This window comes from Podarcis pityusensis (assembly GCF_964106645.2).
Source record: "Podarcis pityusensis genome assembly, chromosome: 3".
NCBI classification, from domain to species: Eukaryota; Metazoa; Chordata; class Lepidosauria; order Squamata; family Lacertidae; genus Podarcis; species Podarcis pityusensis.
Genome location: NC_138026.1, coordinates 28,362,830 through 28,384,127, shown reverse-complemented (window position 1 = coordinate 28,384,127; position 21,298 = coordinate 28,362,830). Strand labels below are relative to the sequence as shown.

The 21,298-nt window shown below is 46.5% G+C and overlaps 1 protein-coding gene across 6 annotated transcripts in view; it reads right to left on the bottom strand.

Moving 5' to 3' along the window:
* ASAP2 (ArfGAP with SH3 domain, ankyrin repeat and PH domain 2) overlaps positions 1-21,298 on the bottom strand; it is a 505,514-nt gene that overhangs the window by 74,808 nt on the left and 409,408 nt on the right. Inside the window, exon 1 of one of the 6 annotated variants that reach the window (XM_080999022.1) lies at positions 8,949-9,007. The exons of the other annotated variants lie outside the window; for them this stretch is intronic. The gene's annotated coding sequence lies outside the window, so the exon portion shown is untranslated. Of the gene's footprint in view, positions 1-8,948; positions 9,008-21,298 lie in introns of those variants that run through there. 6 annotated transcript variants of the gene reach the window in all.

The window sequence follows — 21,298 nt, the reverse complement described above, 5'->3', positions numbered from 1 at the left end:
AGAGTTCCCGCCTAAAATAACTGCCGCGGACCTGAGTGAAAACTATCTACAGACCTGAGTGAAAACTATATACAGTATCCCCCTGTTGGCCCAGGGTGAAACTACACTACATAACACCCCTCCCCACCGAGATAAGGCGTTAGTTACAATCGTAATGGTTTCCTTATATACAGCACTACGCGTAATGGTTCAATTAAGCACAAAAGCATATCGGTTACATTTCCCATACTTAGACCAACAGTGATACCTGTCCAACAACATAGTCCTTTAAATAAGTTGGGCGCTTGGAAACTCTGCCAGACCGCCGGGGACTGGTAGCCAAGTCCGGAGGGCCACACAGTTCTCGCTGAGGCTGTGGTGCGACCCTAGGTGGCGTTGGAACCAACTCCCCTGGATCCGCTGCTGTGGGTGGAGCCTCCGCAAGTGGAGTGGTCTGAGTCTGTTCTGAAACGGCTTGGTTCGGCTCCACGCTGGCAGTTTGTGAGGGAGGTGTAGGTGGGGCCTCGCCATCTGTACGTGTCTCTTCTGGAGCCGCAAGCGCAGTTGGGGGCACCTCGGTAGTGTCCAAGTCCCCAACCCTGCGCCTAAGCTGGTCTATGTGCCGTCGCCACAAGCGTCCGTCTTCGAGTGCCACCTGGTACGAGCGAGGTCCAGTGACTCCCACTACTGTGGCTGGCACCCAAGGGATGTCCCCCACATAGTTCCGGGCAAAGACCTGGTTTCCTGGGACAAATGACCGTGGTGCGTTGGCACAGCCTGGGGGTTCAGCCACGGCAAAGTCTGGGTGTAGCCGGTCGAGCGGTGACCTGAGGCGGCGGCCCATAAGCAGTTCAGCAGGACTCCTCCCTGTGGCCGCATGAGGGGTGATGTGTTGCACGAACAAGTATTCGGCGACCCGCTCATGCCAGTCTCCCCGGTCCAGGCGCGCCAGTGCCTCTTTTGTCGAGCGCACCATTCTTTCCGCTTGCCCGTTGCTGGATGGATGAAAAGGTGCCGTTAGGGCATGGCGGATGCCCAGTCCCAAAAGATACCGCTCAAACGTGCCTGACGTGAACTGCGGTCCGTTGTCAGAGACAAGGACATCAGGACACCCATGCGTTGCAAACAGGCCTCGCAGCACCCGGATGACAGCTTCGGTAGTGGTGGAGGGCATCAGGGCGACCTCCAGCCATTTGGAATAGGCGTCCACCACTACCATAAAGGTCCGGCCGTGAAAGGGGCCGGCCAGATCGATGTGCACCCTCGACCAGGGTGTCTTTGGCGTCTCCCAGGTGTGTCCCTTAGCTGCCGGTGGTGCAGGCCTCGACTCCTGGCACGCTTGACAGGCGGACACCCAGGCAGTGATGGCATCGTCCATATTAGGCCACCAGACGTAACACCGAGCCAACGCCTTCATTTTGACAATTCCCGGGTGGCCAACGTGCAGAGCCTCCAGGACGCGCTGACGGAGTCCCTGGGGAATCACGACGCGGTCTCCCCACAGCAGGCAGCCACGATGAGCTGAGAGTTCATGTTGTCTGGTTGCGAAGGGCTGGAACTCCGATGCAAAAGGCCCTTGTGGCCACCCCCTCCACACCCAGTTGAGCACCCGGCTGATGGTGCGATCCTGGGCAGATGCGGAGGCCACAGTGGCAGCCGATACAGGCGCTGCCGGAAGATCCTCAATCAGAAGGAGCGATGAAGCTGGAGCCGGGTCTTCCACAAATGCTGGAAGAGGGCAACGGCTGAGGGCGTCGGCATGGCCCATCGATTTCCCCGGGCGATGGATGAGCCGGTAGTGGTAGGCAGCCAGGAAAACAGTCCATCGCAGCATGCGTGGTGAGAGGACCGGTGGAGTTGGACGATCACCGGCGAGGAGGCCCAGGAGTGGCTTGTGGTCAGTGATGAGGTCAAAAGTCCTGCCATAGAGGTATTCATGGAACCTCTTCACTCCAGCCACAAGTGCCAATGCCTCCTTGTCGAGCTGGCTGTAATTCCGTTCCGTCGGAGATAGTGTCCTGGAAAAGTAGGCGAGCGGTGCTTCTCTTCCATCTGGAAAACGGTGACTAAGGACAGCACCGATGCCAAAAGGTGAGGCGTCGCAGGCAAGGACCAGCGGCCTGGATTCACTGTACTGTACCAGCACACTGTCTGAAGAAAGGAGAGCCTTGACCGCGTTGAAGGCCGCCGTCTCCCGATGACCCCAGGCCCAAGGCGTCTTAGTGCTAAGGAGTCGGTGAAGAGGCTCAGCCACTGTGGCTTTGTGGGGCAGGAACATGTTATAAAAGTTCAGCAGCCCCAGGAATGCCTGCAACTCCGTTTTGTTCTTTGGGGTGGGGGCCTGCTGGATAGCGCGGATCTTGGATGTGGTTGGATGAAGACCGGAGGCATCGATAAGATAGCCCAGGAACTCTACCTGTGGAACGGCGATCTGGCACTTCTCCCTCTTTACCTTGAGCCCGGCCTCCTGGAACCTGGTCAGCACGGCACGGAGGCGCTCGAACAGCTGCTGGTGTGAGTCTGCAGACACCAAGACGTCATCAAAATATGGTACCACGCCCGGAAGCCCTTGCAGGAGACGCTCCATAAGGCTTTGGAAGATGCCAGGAGCCACACTCACCCCGAACTGCAACCGGCGGCAACGGAAAGCCCCCCGGTGGGTGACGATCGTCTGGGCTTCAGCAGTGGCATCATCGACTGGCAGTTGTTGATAGGCTTGGGCAAGGTCCAGCTTAGCGAAGACCTTACCCTCACCCAGGGAATGCAGCAGGTGTTGGACAACAGGAACCGGATAAGGGTGCTGCTGAAGTGCCTTGTTGATCGTGCACTTGTAGTCAGCGCAGATTCTCACCGACCCATCTGGCTTGACAGGCGTGACGATGGGGGTTTCCCACTTTGCGTGGTCAACCGGCTCCAAAACTCCTTGGGCGATCAGTTTGTCCAGTTGTTCATCCACCTTAGCCTTGAGAGCAAAGGGAACCCGGCGTGGCTTTAGCTTGATGGGGGCGACTTGTGGATCAAGGCTAAAGGAGATGGGCGTACCTGTATATTGGCCCAAGGTGCCGTCAAAAACCTCGGCAAAGTCTTTGACCAGACCCTCAGTCTCTGCGTTAGAGATGCAGTTGATGCCGGTGACTTCCAGGCCGAGGGCATCAAACCAGTCTAGCCCTAGGAGGCTTGGCCGCTGACCTTCGACCACCACCAACCGGAGCAGGCCCGAAAAATCCTTGAAGGCGATCCGGAACCGGCCAACGCCTACCACGGGAATGTCGTTTCCCTGGTAGTCTCTCAGGTGTACGCGGTGAGAGTCGAGTTGCCTTTTGGACACTCTGGGTACCAGTCTTTTGATGGTGCTCCATGACACGATGGACAGGGCAGACCCGGTGTCGATCTCCATGTCACATGGAGCTCCTTCAATGAGCACCGTGACGTTCAGCTTGCGTCGCGTAGGCGAGTCGGTTTGGCCAATCGTGGTTCCAGACGGGCAGCGGCAGTTGGTGAGAGCGAAACAACTTTCCTTGGCAGACTGGAGTGAAGACTTGGACTTGCGAATCGATGAAGGGGGGGTGTCAGACGGAGCCGATCGGCAGACCTTAGCGATGTGGCCCCTTCTGGAACACTTCCTACAGATGGCGTCTCTGAATCGACACTTGGCACGGGAATGGTTGCCTCCGCAGCCAGCACATTCCGGTTGGCCCTTGGACTTCTGTTGGAACTTCCTGCGCTCCCGCTTTGTCTGGTGCACGTCATCGTCTTCACTGGAGGATGCCTCCTCACTGCTGGCCTTTTCATGATGCACCGGAACTGGCTCCCTAGCAAGACGCGGGCTGCTGGACTTGCGGATCTCCTGGGCGGAGCGTTCAGCAGCTTCTGAGGCCACAGCCTCCTCAATGGCTTTCTGTAGCGTGAGGTCTGGCTTGGCTAGGAGGCGCCGTTGCAGATGGATGTCCCGGACCCCGCAGACGATTCGATCCATCAGGGCATCGTCTAAGTCTCGGAACTCACAGTGCATTGCAGCCTGTCGCAGGGCGGTGGTGTAGTTGTTGATTGACTCCCCCTCTGCCTGGTTCCGGTGGTAGAACGCATGGCGGGCAGCAATCTTGGACGGCTTTGGTGCGTAGTGGTTGCGGAGCTTCTCTTGGATCGTGTCCCATGGTGTTGCCTGGACTGCTTCAGGCGCAACCAACGCTCGGGCCGTCTCAAACACCTCAGGCCCACAGAGGCTGAGGAATAGGCCCCGCTTCCGCTCCTGTGATACTTCTGTCAGCTCGTTGGCTTGGAGGTAGCAGTCGAACCGAGCGAGGTAGGAGTCCCATGATTCAGAGGCTGGCGCAAACGGCGGTAGAGGCACAAGTGAAGCCATGATTCCGATGCCGGCGTGAAGGGCGATGGATGGAACACAGTGCTCTAGCCAGAACAGTCAGCTCTGAACTGGTTCTGCCCAGTGATTTCGCTCAGTGATTTCGCTCTGTGATTCAGCTCAGTGATTCAGCTCAGTTCAGAGGCTGGCCGCATCTGGCTGTGCTCTGATGTCCATCAATCCCACCTTCGTCGCCAGTGTTAGGTGGTGGGTTGACATAGCAGCCGGCACAGCGATTTCTTCAAGTAGCTCTTTATTATGGTAAGCTGGAATAGAACTAACTGCGAACAGCTCAGCCGGCCTGTATTTATAGGCAGCCGGCTGTCAACATTGTAACCACAACAGCCCAGAGTTCCCGCCTAAAATAACTGCCGCGGACCTGAGTGAAAACTATCTACAGACCTGAGTGAAAACTATATACAGTATCCCCCTGTTGGCCCAGGGTGAAACTACACTACATAACAAAGTACTTAATTTGTTCCGGAGGTCCGTTCTTAACCTGAAACTGTTCTTAACCTGAAGCACCATTTTAGCTAATGGGGCCTCCCGCTGCCGCCGCATGATTTCTGTTCTCATCCTGAAGCAAAGTTCTTAACCCGAGGTACTATTTCTGGGTTAGCGGAGTCTGTAATCTGAAGCGTCTGTAACCTGAGGTGCCACTGTAGTCCAAAGAAATGGGCCCTGGAAACTGGCACTTTTTGGAGCACCTGACTCCTTAGTATGAATATCAAGTTCTCCAGAAACTGTATGTTCCAGGGTAGCATGCTCATAACAGCATCCTTGGCACAAAGGAATGCTGTTTATGGATCCTGAAAATTACTGATGACTCCAGTGCCCTGGAAAACCACATTCCACAAGGCCCCAAACACCAGTGGTGTGTGGTCCCACCCCCCCAAGACTTCAAAGCACCAGAAGACAGAGATGTGTGCAGTCACACGCTGCATTGAAGAAAAATTTCCTGAGGAAATGTAATGCAATGTAGTGAAGTACTATAATCTGGGCCAGGCATAGGCAAACTCAGCCCTCCAGATGCTTTGTGACTACAACTCCCATCATCCCTAGCTAATAGTACCAGTGGTCAGCGATGATGGGAATTGTAGTCCCAAAACATCTGGAGGGCCGAGTTTGCCTATGCCTGATCTGGACATATTCATATTCCGAGCTAGTGCATTTGAATGTTACAACAACTCTATTTGCAATGGAGAAAAAGAAATAATATTTAACTCACAGTGCCCTACACTTATTATAGATGTGAAGTTTAAAGTTTCATTTAACACCTGATTAAGATTAATAAGGGAAGCGGGTGGCGTGTAAATCACTGGGCCTTGGGCTTGCCGATCGGAAGGTCGCGGTTCGAATCCCCGCGACGGGGTGAGCTCCTGTTGTTTGGTCCCAGCTCTTGCCAACCTAGCAGTTCGAAAGCACGTCAAAGTGCAAGTAGATAAATAGGTACCACTCCGGCGGGAACGTAAATGGTGTTTCCGTGCGCTGCTCTGGTTTCACCAGAAGCAGCTTAGTCATGCTGGCCACATGACCCGGAAAACCTGTCTGCGGTCAAACGCCAGCTCAATCGGCCAGTAAAGCGAGATGAGTGCCGCAACCCCAGAGTCGTTCATGACTGGACTTAACTGTCAGGGGTCCTTTACCTTTACCTTTTTAAGATTAATAAAGATATGGCAGCGGAGAGTGTCTATACATATCAAAGATGCATTCCTCAATTTCTTTCTATTTCAGTTGGTGAGTAAACCTTTTAATAAAGTGGTACCTCAGGTTAAGAACTTAATTTGCTCTGGAGGTCCATTCTTAACCTGAAACTGTTCTTAACCTGAGGTACCACTTTAGCTAATGGGGCCTCCCGCTGCCACTGCGCGATTTCTGTTCTCATCCTGAAGCAAAGTTCTTAACTCAAGGTACTATTTTGGGTTAGCGGAGTCTGTAACCTGAAGCGTATGTAACCCGAGGTACCACTGTACTGCAAAACATTTCAATTACCCAGGTTTTATTTTATAAGAAATATAGAAATGTATCAGATCTTAAGAATGTCCCTTTTAGAAACACATTCAACCAGCTTTTATTCAGAGCAGCACCCACTAAAGTTAACGGGCCTGAAGTCGTCACGTTCACCAATTTCAATAAGTCTACTTTGAATACAACTTACTTGAATCCCACTCCTAGGGAGGAATTCACCATAGTGCATGTCAATCATTCTGTTGATGCAAGCTTTTCACCTTGCCAAGCAAGGCAACCCCCACTCTCCTCCCACTGGGTGCTATTCTGTGCGCTCTCCCGCCACCCCCCAAGCCAATTTTGGGGGTGCACGGGGGAGAAGGAAGGAAACTTCATTGCATTAGTGGAAGTCCTTGTACAGGCTTCTGTTAGCAGGCCTAATTAGTTGAATCCTACCCCCAGGGTTGTATTCAACTCAGTCCTACTCAGAGTAGACACAATGAAAATAACGAAGCTACATTACTAGGACAAACACTGAGCACCACCTTTACTCAGAAGGAAAATTGCCCTGAGCCTTTCTCTCCTCTGCTAACACTCAGTCTACACCCAGACATGTCTAAGTTACATGCCAGACAGACAGACCATTACAATGAGTCACAATATTGTTCCATTTCTTTACTGGGTTCATCTGACACTATTTTTACAACCACCAACATAACCAACTTGTGTTGCGCATCCTGGTTTTTATATCTGTGAAGCACTTCAAACAAACCCAGAAAAATAACTATTAGTTATACAGATTGGCACAAGCAGGTGTAGCGATTTATTTTTAGCTGCCAATTAAGTGACTAGATTTCAGGTTGAGGGTGCTCCTGTAAGCAGTTCTGGTTAATTAGCCATAATTAGAAGTTATAGTCTCCACAGCAACCTCAGCTCCGGCACACATCGAGAAGATATTTTAAGTGATCCATTGAGCTGGGTATTCCAAGTGCAAAGACTCTGAAACTCGAACTCAGAAGTTGTTGTTGTTGTTGTTTAGTCGTTTAGTCGTGTCCGACTCTTCGTGATCCCATGCACCAGAGCACACCAGGCACTCCTGTCTTCCACTGCCTCCCGCAGTTTGGTCAAACTCATGCTGGTAGCTTCGAGAACACTGTCCAACCATCTTGTCCTCTGTTGTCCCCTTCTCCTTGTGCCCTCCATCTTTCCCAACATCAGGTCTTTTCCAGGAAGTCTTCTCTTCTCATGAGGTGGCCAAAGTACTGGAGTCTCAGCTTCAGGACCTGTCCTTCCAGTGAGCACTCAGGGCTGATTTTCTTAAGAATGGAGAGGTTTGATCTTCTTGCAGTCAGAAGTAGTAAGCATAAAACTAAGAGCAGTGTCCTGCCACTGATAGGAGGCTTTCATCCAGTGGAGGCTCTGACAATAGATACTTTTGCCAATATACTCTTCCTCTCAGCAGTTCTCCATGCCACCTTCCACACCAGGTCACAAAGCTCACATGTAGGGTCAAAGCAGACAGCAGACCAGACCTTGGACAGCTCCTGAAGCTCTCCCCTTCTAAGGTAGCTACAAGAAGTTGCAGTGGGGAGCTACAGAGCCAACTGGGGCCTCATGTGGGCAGATAAGGATGAGTGCTGTAGGCTGCACTTCACTGGAGGAACTGGTTGGGTGGCTAAAGGGCCCTTGCCTTATTTAGCAGTATTCTAACTTCTGCAAGCAGAGACATCACCTTGCCAACAAAGGCCCGTATAGTTAACGCTATGGTTTTCCCACTAGTGATGTACAGAAGTGAGAGCTAGACCATAAAGAAGGCTGATCACCGAAGAATTGATGCTTTTGAATTATGGTGCTGGAGGAGACTCTTGAGAGTCCCATGGACTGCAAGAAGATCAAACCTCTCCATTCTTAAGGAAATCAGCCCTGAGTGCTCACTGGAAGGACAGATCGTGAAGCTGAGGCTCCAATACTTTGGCCACCTCATGAGAAGAGAAGACTCCCTGGAAAAGACCCTGATGTTGGGAAAGATGGAGGTCGCAAGGAGAAGGGGACGACAGAGGACGAGATGGTTGGACAGTGTTCTTGAAGCTATCAGCATGAGTTTGACCAAACTGCGGGAGGCAGTGGAAGACAGGAGTGCCTGTAGGAGACAGATCTCTGAGTCAGAGGATGGAGGCAGGACTGAGTCCTCCTTCTTGGCTTCTGCCCAGTGAAGATACCTTTACCTCTTCTGAGTCCTCCACCATGCACAGCAAGGCCCCCAGCTTGTGAGTCATCACGAGAGGCATTTGAAATACATATTTTATCTCAATGTATGTACAACATTTATAAATATATTTTACCCGTAAATAAGCAATTTTAAAAACCTGTTTGGGTTTTTTTTAATGGAGAACTACATTGAAAAATTCAGAGAACTGCAAAACCCTGCGGATTATGAATTGCATTCCAATGTACACAACAGCCGGGGAGGTGTGCGGATCAGGCCCATTTGCATAGGAAAACATGGAAATTAAGTTCCTCAAAGGTCCCCAGTGCACAGATAAGCAGCGCAGAAACATGCTCGAGCTTAATGTTCAGCAAATAAGGCATTTCTCTCTAAGAACAATGTTAACAACACTTGCGGGCCCTATAAAACATTTGCTGCACCCAGGCTGACAATTACCTAGTTTGCATCAGTCAAGCATATCATCACGTGGTTTCACTGCACAAAGAATCTCCCTTGTCCTCTTCAAGAACCATATCCAGGTACTTTAAAAAAATCCAACAAAGGATTTTAGCACACTGAAAGCTATATAGAAGAAGAGGGACAGAAGCATAGAAGAGGGAACAGAGGAAAGTTATTTTTTTATTTAAAATTATAACTTGAATTCATCCTAGCAGAGCAGAAACATGAGAGGTTTCACTGAACTGCTATAAATAGTAAGGATAACATGGCACTGAAAATATCCATATGTTGATAAGCTAAAGATATCAAACTCTGGATAGGAGCTTCCTTATACGGCCACTGTCATGTACTCCCACGCTGCTCCCCAAGATATACCATTGACATACATGAAACAACAACAATAAAACCAATACAGTGGTACCTTGGTTCCCAAACACCTTGGTACTCAAACACTGCAAACCCAGACGTAAGTGTTCCGGTTTGCGAACTTTTTTTGGAAGCCGAACATGCTCCGTTTTGAGTGTTACGCTTCCAATTTGAGTGCCACACTTCTGTTTTGAGTGTTACGCTGAGGTCTGTCTGTTTTAGCTATTTATTTTGTGTTTTTGTTTTTGTTGCTCTTTTTGTTTTGTTTTTGTGACTGTGTGGAACCCAGTTCAACTACTGATTGATTGTGTGACTGCAGTACATTGTTTATTGCTCTCATTTTATGGATCAATGGTCTTGTTATAGTAAAATTCATGTTAAATGGCTGTTTTAAGGGTTGTTTTTAAAAGTCTGGAACAGATTAATCCATTTTGCATTACTTTTTATGGGAAAGCGTGCCTTGGTTTTGGAACGCTTTGGTTTTGGAACAGACTTCCGGAATGGATTAAGCTTGAGAACCAAGGTACCACTGTACTAGATTTGCATTGTTACTTGACCTATCCATTGATATATATATTTTTTTTAAAAATCCAAACCCACTCAAGGTTCTAATTGTTCATTTTATGTTTTTAGTCAATACCAATTACTGAGTAACACTGAAATCCTAGCTATGTCTACTCAGAGGTAAGTTTTGCTGAATTCCATATGCTTTATTCCCAGGTAAGTGCGGTTAGGGTTGCAACCTAAAACTCTTTACAGCCCAAAAGGACAAGTCAACATGCATCTTGGAAAATTTGCCCCATTATTTGCTTTCAAATGGGAAATCTGGCCATTGCTAGACGTAATGCCATCTCACTGATACTAGGCCTTGCCCCTCACAATACGTAAAATAAACTTCTCGAACAGCAGGCAGAGTCTAAGCTCCACCTGCGCCATGCAAGACGCCATCATACTAGACAAAACTCTATGAATCTGGCAAGAATCTCTCTGGGGAATTATAGCAGACCATTCTTCTACATTAAAATTTTATTTTGTCACTTTGCTAAATGCACATTTTACAAGACAACTTTGCCAATAATAGATAAATAAAAATACTATTGAAATATTGTCGATCCATTCCACCAATCTAGTTAATTTTGTCTATACATGATATATAGATACAGTCACATACACACAAAGTAAGAAAATTGATTTAAAAATGGGTTTTGCTGCATTATTATGTTTCTCTCATCTATCAGGTGTCTTCCCCTCCCATAACCCAATACTTTCCTTCATTTTCCTGGGCCTGTCCTTTCTCCTACAAAATATTTTTTGCTAGGTAATTGAAACATACTAGCTGGAAAGTCATAGCCATGTCAGCAAACTGCCTATGAAGTCTGTGTCTAGCCACACAGAAGATGCTAAGTAATTGGAGGGGATGAATTAAAAGCAAGGCGAAGCCACCAAACAGAAGCCCTGGCTTAACAGATCTCAATGAAAAAAGTAAGGCAACATAACAGCACGTACACATGAGCTAACAGATCCCAGGAAGACAAAAGACCATTCCATTATTTTAAAAATGCTCCCTTATCCATTTGCCTTCCCAACTTGATGTTGGAAGCAGAACAGCAAGGATCAAGTCATTTAATAATAATAATAATAATAATAATAATAATATTTTTATTTATACCCCGCCCTTCCCGGTTCAGAAACCCGGGCTCAGGGTGGCTAACAACAAATTTAAAACACTTAATCGTAATACAACAAAAAAGCAGCATAAAATACAGTAAAAAAGCATGAATAACAATAAAATTCAAAGTACAAAAGTCAATTTGAGGGAAATCCATCCAATAAACATTAGATAGGTCACCAGGGCTAGCTGGCTAAATTAGACCTACTTGGGCCAGCGAGGAGGCCAGGGGAGAATTAGCTGTGGGGTCCCAGAGCGGGTAATCTTCATAAAAAGGGGGGGGGGGGAGAGAAGGGAAATAAAAGATCAGGCTGAGTTCAAATTAAAGGCCAGGTGGAATAGCTCTGTCTTACAGGCCCAGCGGAAGGAGGTTAAATCCTGAAGGGCCCTAGTCTCCTGGGACAGAGCATTCCACCAGGTCGGAGCCATCACTGAACAGGCCCTGGCCCTGGTGGAGGATAGTCTGACTTCCTTAGGGCCCGGGACCTCTAAACTATGGTTATTCATGGACCTTAAGGTCCTCTGCGGGGCAGACCAGGAGTGGCAGTCCCGTAAATACGAGGGCTTAGGGCATTTGTAATGTGATACCTGATGCCTTATCCTCTGGGGTCCATCATGCCAACAGCAGCCTGGGCATGAGAGCTACAGCACAAATATTCCAAGAAAAATGAGTTTCTCATAATGGTAGAACTTCAAGGGTATCAGTGGTTACACCAGAATCTATCATTATGGTTATCACAATTATTTTTATTTATCTATCTCGTTTATAAATCACTTCCCATGAGGCATCCCAAAGCCTTTTTCCAATATAATAAAAACATATTATAAAAACATATTACATATTATAAAAACATATTTTTTTAAAAAAAATAGAGAGTTTAAAATAGCAACAGCACATACATAAAATCAATTCAAACCCAATACCAACTGTGATAAAGGTCTCCTTTCAGAATCCACTTAGAATTTTTAAAAATCCATTTAGGATGTAGGGTCTGGATCATGGATGAGGGGAACCTTGTAGCCGTTCTCATTAGCCCTGACAAGCAAGGCCAATGGTAAGCAATGGTGGAGGCAGTTGTCCCGCAACACTGGAAGACCACAGGTTCCCTATCTCTAGCCTAGATGAACACTGTGGCACCTAGCACTAAAAATCTAAGTCAAAATGAATTAATCAATTAAGTAACTTGTATCAGACCTATTTAGGCTTTCGTTATTTTACAATGAGTCACAATGCCCTCCCCAATGCACCCTTAGCTTCCCCTTCCCTTAAAATTCCAGCCCTAGGCCCTGCTATGCTGCTGCAAAAATGAAGGCCACAGTAGCTGAGCTCAGAAAATTATATGAAATGGTGGCAATTTATACTGTTATGGAATATATTGCACATGATGCGCCATCATGTGAACAGTACAGTGGTACCTCGGGTTACATATGCTTCAGGTTACAGACTCAGCTAACCCAGAAATAGTACCTTGGTTTAAGAACTTTGCTTCAGGATGAGAACAGAAATCGTGCTCTGGCGGTGCGGCAGCAGCAGGAGGCCCCATTAGCTAAAGTGGTGCTTCAGGTTAAGAACAGTTTCAGGTTAAGAACGGTCCTCCAGAATGAATTAAGTACTTAACCCGAGGTACCACTGTACCACGTAACATTTGCGTCGCTGCAACTGAGGTTGCAGGAAGCAATTGTTATCAGTCTTACCCATCCCTAAACCTTTCCCCTACCCTTATCATTAAAGCAGCAGCTTGCTAGTTAAAAGCAATTAGGTGCTTCCCACCGCCCAACTGATCAGCGACAACAATAAGAGTCATTCTCCTTGTCTGATAAGAAGAGCTGAGGCTCAAACCAGAGCACCATTTCAAATTTAGATAAGAGATAGTATCATTTAGCCATTTAGTGTGCAAACCAAAGATACAGGCAACTCCAGAGGCATGATCACATGTGGTCTGAAACCATGGCCCAGTTCACACATCACGTTAAACCGTAATTCCAAAAACTATGTATTTTTTAATGCGTACAAGCAGCATGGTGGCGCATGGTGTTCCTTCCTGTTGCACTGCCAGAAAACAAGTAAAAGTATGGCACACCATGACAGGCTCATGGCTTGTTTTCCGCAAACTATCCACAAGCAGTAAGCCAAGAACAAACTTATTGGGGGGGGGGGGTTGTTCCTTGAAGAGAAACAAACCATGAGCACAGGTTCAGATCTCATGGCAAGCCAGACTTGGCCTTGTTTCCTGAAGGTGCAGCAACAGCAGGAAAGGAGAGGAGGGAGAGCTTTTCACCAGTATGCACCACCATGCTTCATTTTTATGTTGTTTCTAACTATCTTTTATTTTATGGGACACGGGTGGCGCTGTGGGTTAAACCACAGAGCCTAGGACTTGCCGATCAGAAGGTCGTGGTTCGAATCCCCGTGACAGAGTGAGGTCCCGTTCCTCGGTCCCTGCTCCTGCCAACCTAGCAGTTCGAAAGCACGTCAAAGTGCAAGTAGATAAATAGGTACCGCTCCAGCGGAAAGGTAAACGGCGTTTCCGTGCACTGCTCTGGTTCGCCAGAAGCGGCTTAGTCATGCTGGCCGCATGACCCGGAAGCTGTACGCCGGCTCCCTCGGCCAGTAAAGCGAGATGAGCGCCGCAACCCCAGAGTCAGTCACGACTGGACCTAATGGTCGGGGGTCCCTTTACCTTTAACTATCTTTTAATGTGGTATATGAACCTAAGATTGCCATATTTGTGTGTGTAAAGGAAATTCTGGACCTACAGCAACCCTAAGAACCAGGCCAATGTGTTGGAGCAAAGAAGGAGCTCAACCACCTAATCAAAACGGTTAAAGGCCTCAAATGTAGGACGGGGAAACGCCGTTGAGTTAAAGTCACCAATCTTTGGACAGCCTCTCACCAATCAGTGTTGACATTCTCTATACAAACAAATATAAATCAACCGCAGCATGCTTCTGACTACACACTGCTGGCTTTGTGAGCAAAGTTTTAATGAAAACAGCCTTAAGCACCTGAGACAAATTCATCAATAGCTTGTCCACATAGATTCTTTCTAGTCATCAATCTACCGCCTTCATATTTCCCTGGCTTCCTGCTTTCTTCTGCCTGCTAGCAATGACCTCTGAAACCTGGTACGGTTCTAAGATTAAGATATGAAAGTCTTACCCCACTTCACTGCTACTCTGAGATAAGCAAGGTTAACAGGCTTGCTCACTTTTGACTACTACAACACTGTATTTATTGCTTGCGAACGTACAAATTGTGACAGACCAAACAAGCAGAAAACAGGAGGTTTACTGTGATTGGGGGTGGAATATAACACACGTGCAAGACACTTTTCTTATTTAGTGTATGACTCAGTGTTTGGGTTTGGAATTACTGGTGATTGATTGCATGATCATAGCAGCATTGGCGCTAGGCACTTCTTAAGTCAAGAGTACTTACATCAATGGCATAAGCCTTATTAGAAGAGACTAAGAGGAGATACGATAGCCATTTTCAAATATCTAAACAGCTATCACATGGGAAATAAGAGCAAGCTTGCTTTCTCCTGCTCTGGAACGTAGAACCCAAAGCTATGGATCCAAGATACAATGAAGGAGTTTCCAACTAAACATCAGGAAGAGTTTTCTGACAGAAAGAGCTGTTCAACCGTGGAGCAGACTCCCACAAGAGGTGGTGGACTCTCCTTCTTTGGAGGATTTTAAAGCAGAGTTTGGATGGCCATCTGTCATGTATGATCTAGTTGAGATTCCTGCATTTCAGGGGATTGCACTAGATGACCCTCAGAGTCCCTTCCAACTCAACAATTCTGTGACTCTATGAATTAATGTACCACAGTCCTAAGAAGAAAAATGCCACAAGTGTACTGCAGAACAAGCAGTATTAAGCCGTCCATATTCATAATTTGTGTCTGACCAAGTTCTGTATTGTATTTCATAATCTAAATGAGTAGATGCATCTCACAGAATGCTACCTAATCTGCAGGACCAGAAAAGATTTGCAAGGAGTCCTGGTGGCAGCATGCTTTATGACGTATCTCAGACGTGAGCAAAGTCTACAGAGGTAGCGTGGGCTGGCCCTACTGCTCTTTATTCTTTAGCTAGACTACAGGTAGACTCCCTTCTGGTCCAGACTCAATGAGAAAGGCTATGGCCTCATCTCCACATTTGTAGCAGTATCATGCCACTTTAAACAGTCATGGCTTCCCTCAAGGAATTCTGGGAGCTGGAGTTTGTTAAGGGTGCTGAGAGTTGCTAAGAGGCCCCTATTCACCTTAGAGAGCTGCAATTCTTGGAGTGGTCTAAGAGTCAATCCCACTCTCCCAGCAAACTTTCCAAATTTAAAGCACACGGCTTTCTCCAAAGAATCCTTGCTGGAGAGGAGATATGAGCTGGCAACTTTTGTGACCAGATCATTCTCTTCGATTATGCAGAAAGTCAATTCTAATTGTACAAAAAAGGGAGTAAATGCAGTGTTCGCTATAGAACACAATTCAAAACTGCATTCAAAAAACCATGGTAAAGTCTTTGCTTGCTTGATTCCTTGTTTATTTACAAGTGTGGGGTGCATTACTTCATGACTTCCCCTTGCTCCATGACGAGTTTCCTAGGCTTGTAACTTGTTTCAAACCCACGGGAAGACTTTCTTGCATCAGTGAGCAACACAGATCAATGGCCACCCTGGCTGGGGCTGATGGGGCTTCTGGTTCAAAACATCTGGCAACCCACATTGGCTACCCATGTAGTAGAGGCGTACCCCTTGCCTTGCACATGTTCCCAAAGAGGACCAGAAGCCACCACGTCATACCAATCCATCCTCAGGGGCAGCACCTATCAGTCATCTTGCTTCCTTTGGGAACCATTTCCTTTGCTTCCTCTCAAGGAATAACAGCCTCTGAATGCACCAAAATCAGGAACAATGCTGAAAGCAAACTTTCGGGTTTTGAAAATCCACAGGAGAAAACAGGAGATGATACTTTAAACAAGACAGCCACACACACCACTGGTTCTACCAACATTTATAGCCACAAGAATGTTTGCTGTATCGGATTTATTTGAGCTTCCATAAAATAAATGCCAGTCTCCAGCGTAAGACGTAAACTCAAACACAGCAACAGTTCCGCCCTTCCTGCAACAGTTGGCAAGCATGTTAAGTGGAATCAAACTAGACAGCAAAGGAAGGTTCCTTGTGCCAAGTTAGGCCACTGGCCCTTCTGTCTAAGTATTTATACTGGCAGAAGCTCTTCAGGGCTTCAGACGGGAGCTCTTTTCTCAGCTCTACCTGAAGATGACAGGGATTAAACATGGGAATTTAGCAGACCCACCTGTGCATATTATAAACTGATTCTTAAATAACTAATTCATAAGGTGTTTTTAAAAAAGTGATACAGAAATATAAACCAGACATTGGTCTAAGCACACCTGTCATAGACTAATGCCTTTCCATCTAACTTTCTCTTACAAATGATCCAACTATGCTGAATGCTCTGAGGCCGGCTCACTTTGCCCGATATAAGAAGCAAACAGTATACAAAGCAATGGCCTGATTCAATGCCATCTGGGCCAAAAAGGACTAACACACATTCCTATATGGTTTTGGTTCAGTGTAAACCATTGGCTACAGTGTACGCAGAAGTCACTATGAATTTCTGTCCCATCATACCTTCAGAATTTGGGAGGGATTGTGCATATATTTTCTAATTGTGGAGCTAGTCTCATACTTCATGAGGTTGCTGGCAATGTTTAAACTTTGCAGGTTAAAGAGTCTTATGCAAAAGAACTCCACGTGTTCTCCCAAAAACTGTGATGTCCAATGATCCCTTCTAGCTCTTGACTGTCTACTGAGGCTCTTACTACTCCAACTGGGCATGGCTCTCTTCTGGGTCTTAGTCGGAAATCATCCCCACACGTGCTACATGAGACCCTTTTAATTTTAACTAAAAGTGCCACTGGCTTAAAACCGGGACCAATAACTGAGAGAGATGGCAATGATGAAGCACAAGTGAGTACAGGTATGTGCATAATTCAGGGCCCTGGGCAACTCTGGGAGGAAGGTTGGGGTATAAATTTAATTAATTGAGTTAAAATGGACCCTGATCCCAAACAAGGTCATGTTGGAGGATCCCCTTCTCACATCTTTTGAATACCATCCTCTTCACAGGTTGCAGCACTATCAGCAACTTAGAACAGTGCAGGCTTCCAGAGGACATTCTCAGAACACTTCTTAAGTTTGGCAGACACAGAATTTCCAATAAACTATTTTACTTGAATCTATCCTGCAGCTGGTAATTTTGAATAAACGTATACACTTTATAAAATGTAATAATAATTCAGGCAGTATTTGGAAACTAATGCATTGCTTCTGAAAAAGATGTCACACACTAGCATACAGTCAGGAAATCAAAAGGAAACTATGAGACAAGTCCTTCCTTGGATTCTCATGGGCAAAACAGAAACTAAAATCGCCCATCTTCTGTTTTGGAAATCAATGCCTAAATGGAAGTAAAGGTGCAAGGAACATGTTCCTAGAAATAATTAATGTATTTTTACCTTGATCTGAAATGTGTTTGATTGTCGATAAATGTTTCCAAATAAGTCTATCTAGCACTGAAGTCTCAAGCACTGTTTATTTATTCCCTCCATACATAAACTGAATGCAAGCAGAGGGATTGTGGGATTGGTGCTTGCTGTCCTTCCTCCAACAGTGTGAAAGGGGATCTAAGTTGCACACAGGCGCACATAGCTAGGCTCCTCCACATGATTAGGGACACGGTGTGCAGCCATGGTTCACAACTATCCTGCAGAACCCAAGTGCATTCAGCTTGCATGGGCACCTAAGCTCCACTCACGCTTTCATTGAACTCACAGAAGATAGGAATAGGACCAAGAAGTGTGGGATGCTACTCTCCTCTCCACACAGCCATTATATACACGGTGTAACAGCATATCCACACACAAAGGCACAAATCTGTCTCAATCACGCACAAAATACAGACGGAGTCAAATATTAAGAGTAAAGGTTGCAGAGGTGAAGAGTGTGGCAGAGAACTCCTTCCCATGGGCACAGGTAGGATTTTTGTTAGGGGGGCGGGGGCAAGAACCTCAGTCAAACTGCAAGGAGACCTATCCCAGGCAGAGGGAGGATTCTATATTCATCCATGCCCTCCTTTTCCTATTTAGAATCTGGCAACACACTCACACAGTTTATACATGATTGAGGGCAGAGCAGATACAAATTTAATACACATGCATTATGCATTATTCAGTGGTTGCAGGTAAAAAAAATACATAGGACTTGCTTCTTCTATGTGGAAGTGTTTGAAGACTGGAGGGCAGGGAGCAGTACCCTACAAAATTTTCTCTTAATTTTCTACTTCTGTGTCAGATCAAAGGAATACTTTTTTAAAATGAAAAACAGATGGAAGAGCAGGGATTATGGACTTGTGAAACAAGGCTGAGTATTGCACTAAACCGACTAAAACAAATTACTTTTGCTGGAGAGGAGATATGAGCCGACTACCTTAGCTGCCAGATCATTCTCTTCCATTATGGAGGAAGCTTTGTATTTGTAGTATATTTGTATTCTACACAAATACAAAGAGAGGGGAAATTCTACTTTTAGTTGTATTAGGTACAACAGGCACCTTCTGTACCCCATGGAACGAAATGAAGTAAAATAAGAACCCAGCAAAATTCTGAATCTAAATTAGGGAACAGGGGTCAAGAAAATGGATATATGCATGGCAATGAAATTTCCACTCTTCTGCCTTTGTTCAAATAGTAATCCTGTCTGATTGATAGGGATTAAAATGATTAGTGAATGTATGCTGCTTCCTAAATGGCTTTCCTCAAAATAGATTTCACTAGGGCTGTTTCCCCCCCTTTTTTTGTAAAGTAAGTTTTCACTGAAAATGAACCAGAGCAAATAATGCATGCTTCATGTCCACATTGCTTTCATGCTCCCTTATTTCCCCTCTGCGTCTTTTAAAATACATAACAAAAGCTTTTCAGGAATGCACAACTAATTTGTTCCACTACAATCTCTTCAGCTGTTTTAAGGTAGTCACATACATACTTAACATAATGCCTAGACAAAATTATAGACTTCCAGCTGGAAAAAAAACGCACCACAGTGATAATCTACTCTTTACTCTGGTGCAAAAAAAGGGGGGCATCTGCACAGCAGGTGGTTTTATACAGCACACTACAATTCCTAGACAATGCTAAGGATTAGGAAACCAAGTCACAGCCTACGCTCTAATTTCTGGCTTTTGTTGGTTTAAAGTCAGATGCTAACATTGAGGATGCAGCTGTAGGAACAGACATTAAAGAAACATGACTGCCAAGAGTAACAGCTGTAACATTTGCACAAATGAACTAGACTAGACATGTGCAGGAAAAGTTCAAAACTGATAAACCAATCATTACAAACCCTTGAGGAAAAAGCATTCACTGGACTGGAGGACCAAACCTACCAAAACAACAAAGAATACCCACTCTCTGTTCTACTGCTACCTTTCGATATTTGCATCTTCTCTGCACTTGTAAATCATGGGCTTCTCAAGGCTATTATGAATGGTTAACAAAGCTTTGCAGACAAAAAACAACAACGAATTCTGCTGTTTAATAATGACGTCATAACCAATAGATGTGCATCCTCTTATCCATATTGCCTTACTGTCATCCAAGAGCCAGCCTACTGAATCCCTTCGGATTAGGTCTTGGATCGTTATCATCACACACGGCCTCACCAACAATGTGTTTCACTGGAGCATTCGTTTCAGACAGCTTGCAATGGTGCACAGGATAAAATCAGCTGGAAGGAGGCTACAACCCATTTACTGAGTTTGTTATACAAGAGTTAGATATTCATGCACCTCTGCAAGTCAAAAGCAGTTGGCAAAGACCTGCAAATCATTACAGAAGGGGAATGGCAAACCTGCATAAATTCCATTGTTAAACTTAGCTGGGTTGTGGTTCAGAAACCTTTTTTAGCGCAACAGCATCTTGATCACATATCTCATCAATAACTTGTTTTCCATTAAGTAATATATTCCAAAACATTTATGAATAAGGTCATGGTTGGTAGTAGCAGCCGGCAGCATTGCCATCCTGGCTTCCCAGTACAATCTGTGTATTCATTTACATCCCAACTCTTTCTCTAAGAAGCTCAAGGTGCCATACATGGTTCTCCCCCTCTTCACTCCTACAACGACCCTATAAACTCAGTAAGTTAGGCTGAGAGATAGTGACTGGACAAGGTTACTGGGTGGGCTTCATGGACAAATGGGGATTTGAACCCTGGTCTCCCGGGTCCTAGTCTGACACTCTAACCACTACACCACACCGGCACTTACTGAGAAGGAGGGGCATGGCAGCATGGTGAGGGCAAGATGACAGGAATATCAGGCTGGCTCTCCCACCGCACTCTCACAGTGCTGAGCTTCCTGCTGCCTTGCACCTCCCTCTCTCCCTCTTAGTAAGTGTTGGTGTCGGGAAGCCTGTAAGACTGAGCAATGAAGCCCCACCTGCACCTCCCCACTGGGTTTAAAGGCAGTATGGCATTTTATTTTGGATATAATTATGAACTTGTGATTTAATGTGATAGGACAAATACTTGTACCAAGCCACATTTCAAGCTGCAAAGCTCCCATGTGCTTACTCTAAACTTGATCCTGAACGGTACATCAATTGGTAAGCTGCACTGACTCTGCATTGGTTAGTCCAGTGGTTTTCAACCAATGTGTCAGGGCACCCTGGGGTGCCTTGATGATGATCAGGGGTGCTGCGGGCAACACTAGCCTCTGTCCCTCTTTCCTTCCCTCCCTCCCTTCTCTAATGCCCTCTTGCATCTCTGCCTCCCAAAGGCTTGCACAGCTGTTTGTTGCAGCAGCCCTGCTGCCGCCACTGCTGCCTACCCAGGTAAGGTGCTGGCCTCACGTTCACCTTTGGCCACTTTATGTTGGGCCACTAAGGCTGGGGGCCTCCTCTCCCCAGGCCCCTATGGGGCGATGTGAGGAGGCACCTCTTTTTGGGGCAAGGAAGGCAGCTCATAGACCAGGGGCGGCAGCAGCAGCGGTGTCTGCCCGGAGGACTCCCAATGAGAGGGGAGAGGAGGCTGAGGGAATATTGCACAAGGGAGGATGTTCAAAAAAGGGGTAAAGTCTGCCAGCTCTGCAGGCAAGGAGTGACATAACTGAGCCCCATAGGTGTACAGCAGAAAGAAGGTAGTTGGTCAAGGGATCCCTGGACTCAAAAAGGTTGAAAACCTCTGGGTTAATCCATGCAACTGTACGTACATAATCTACCCAACACT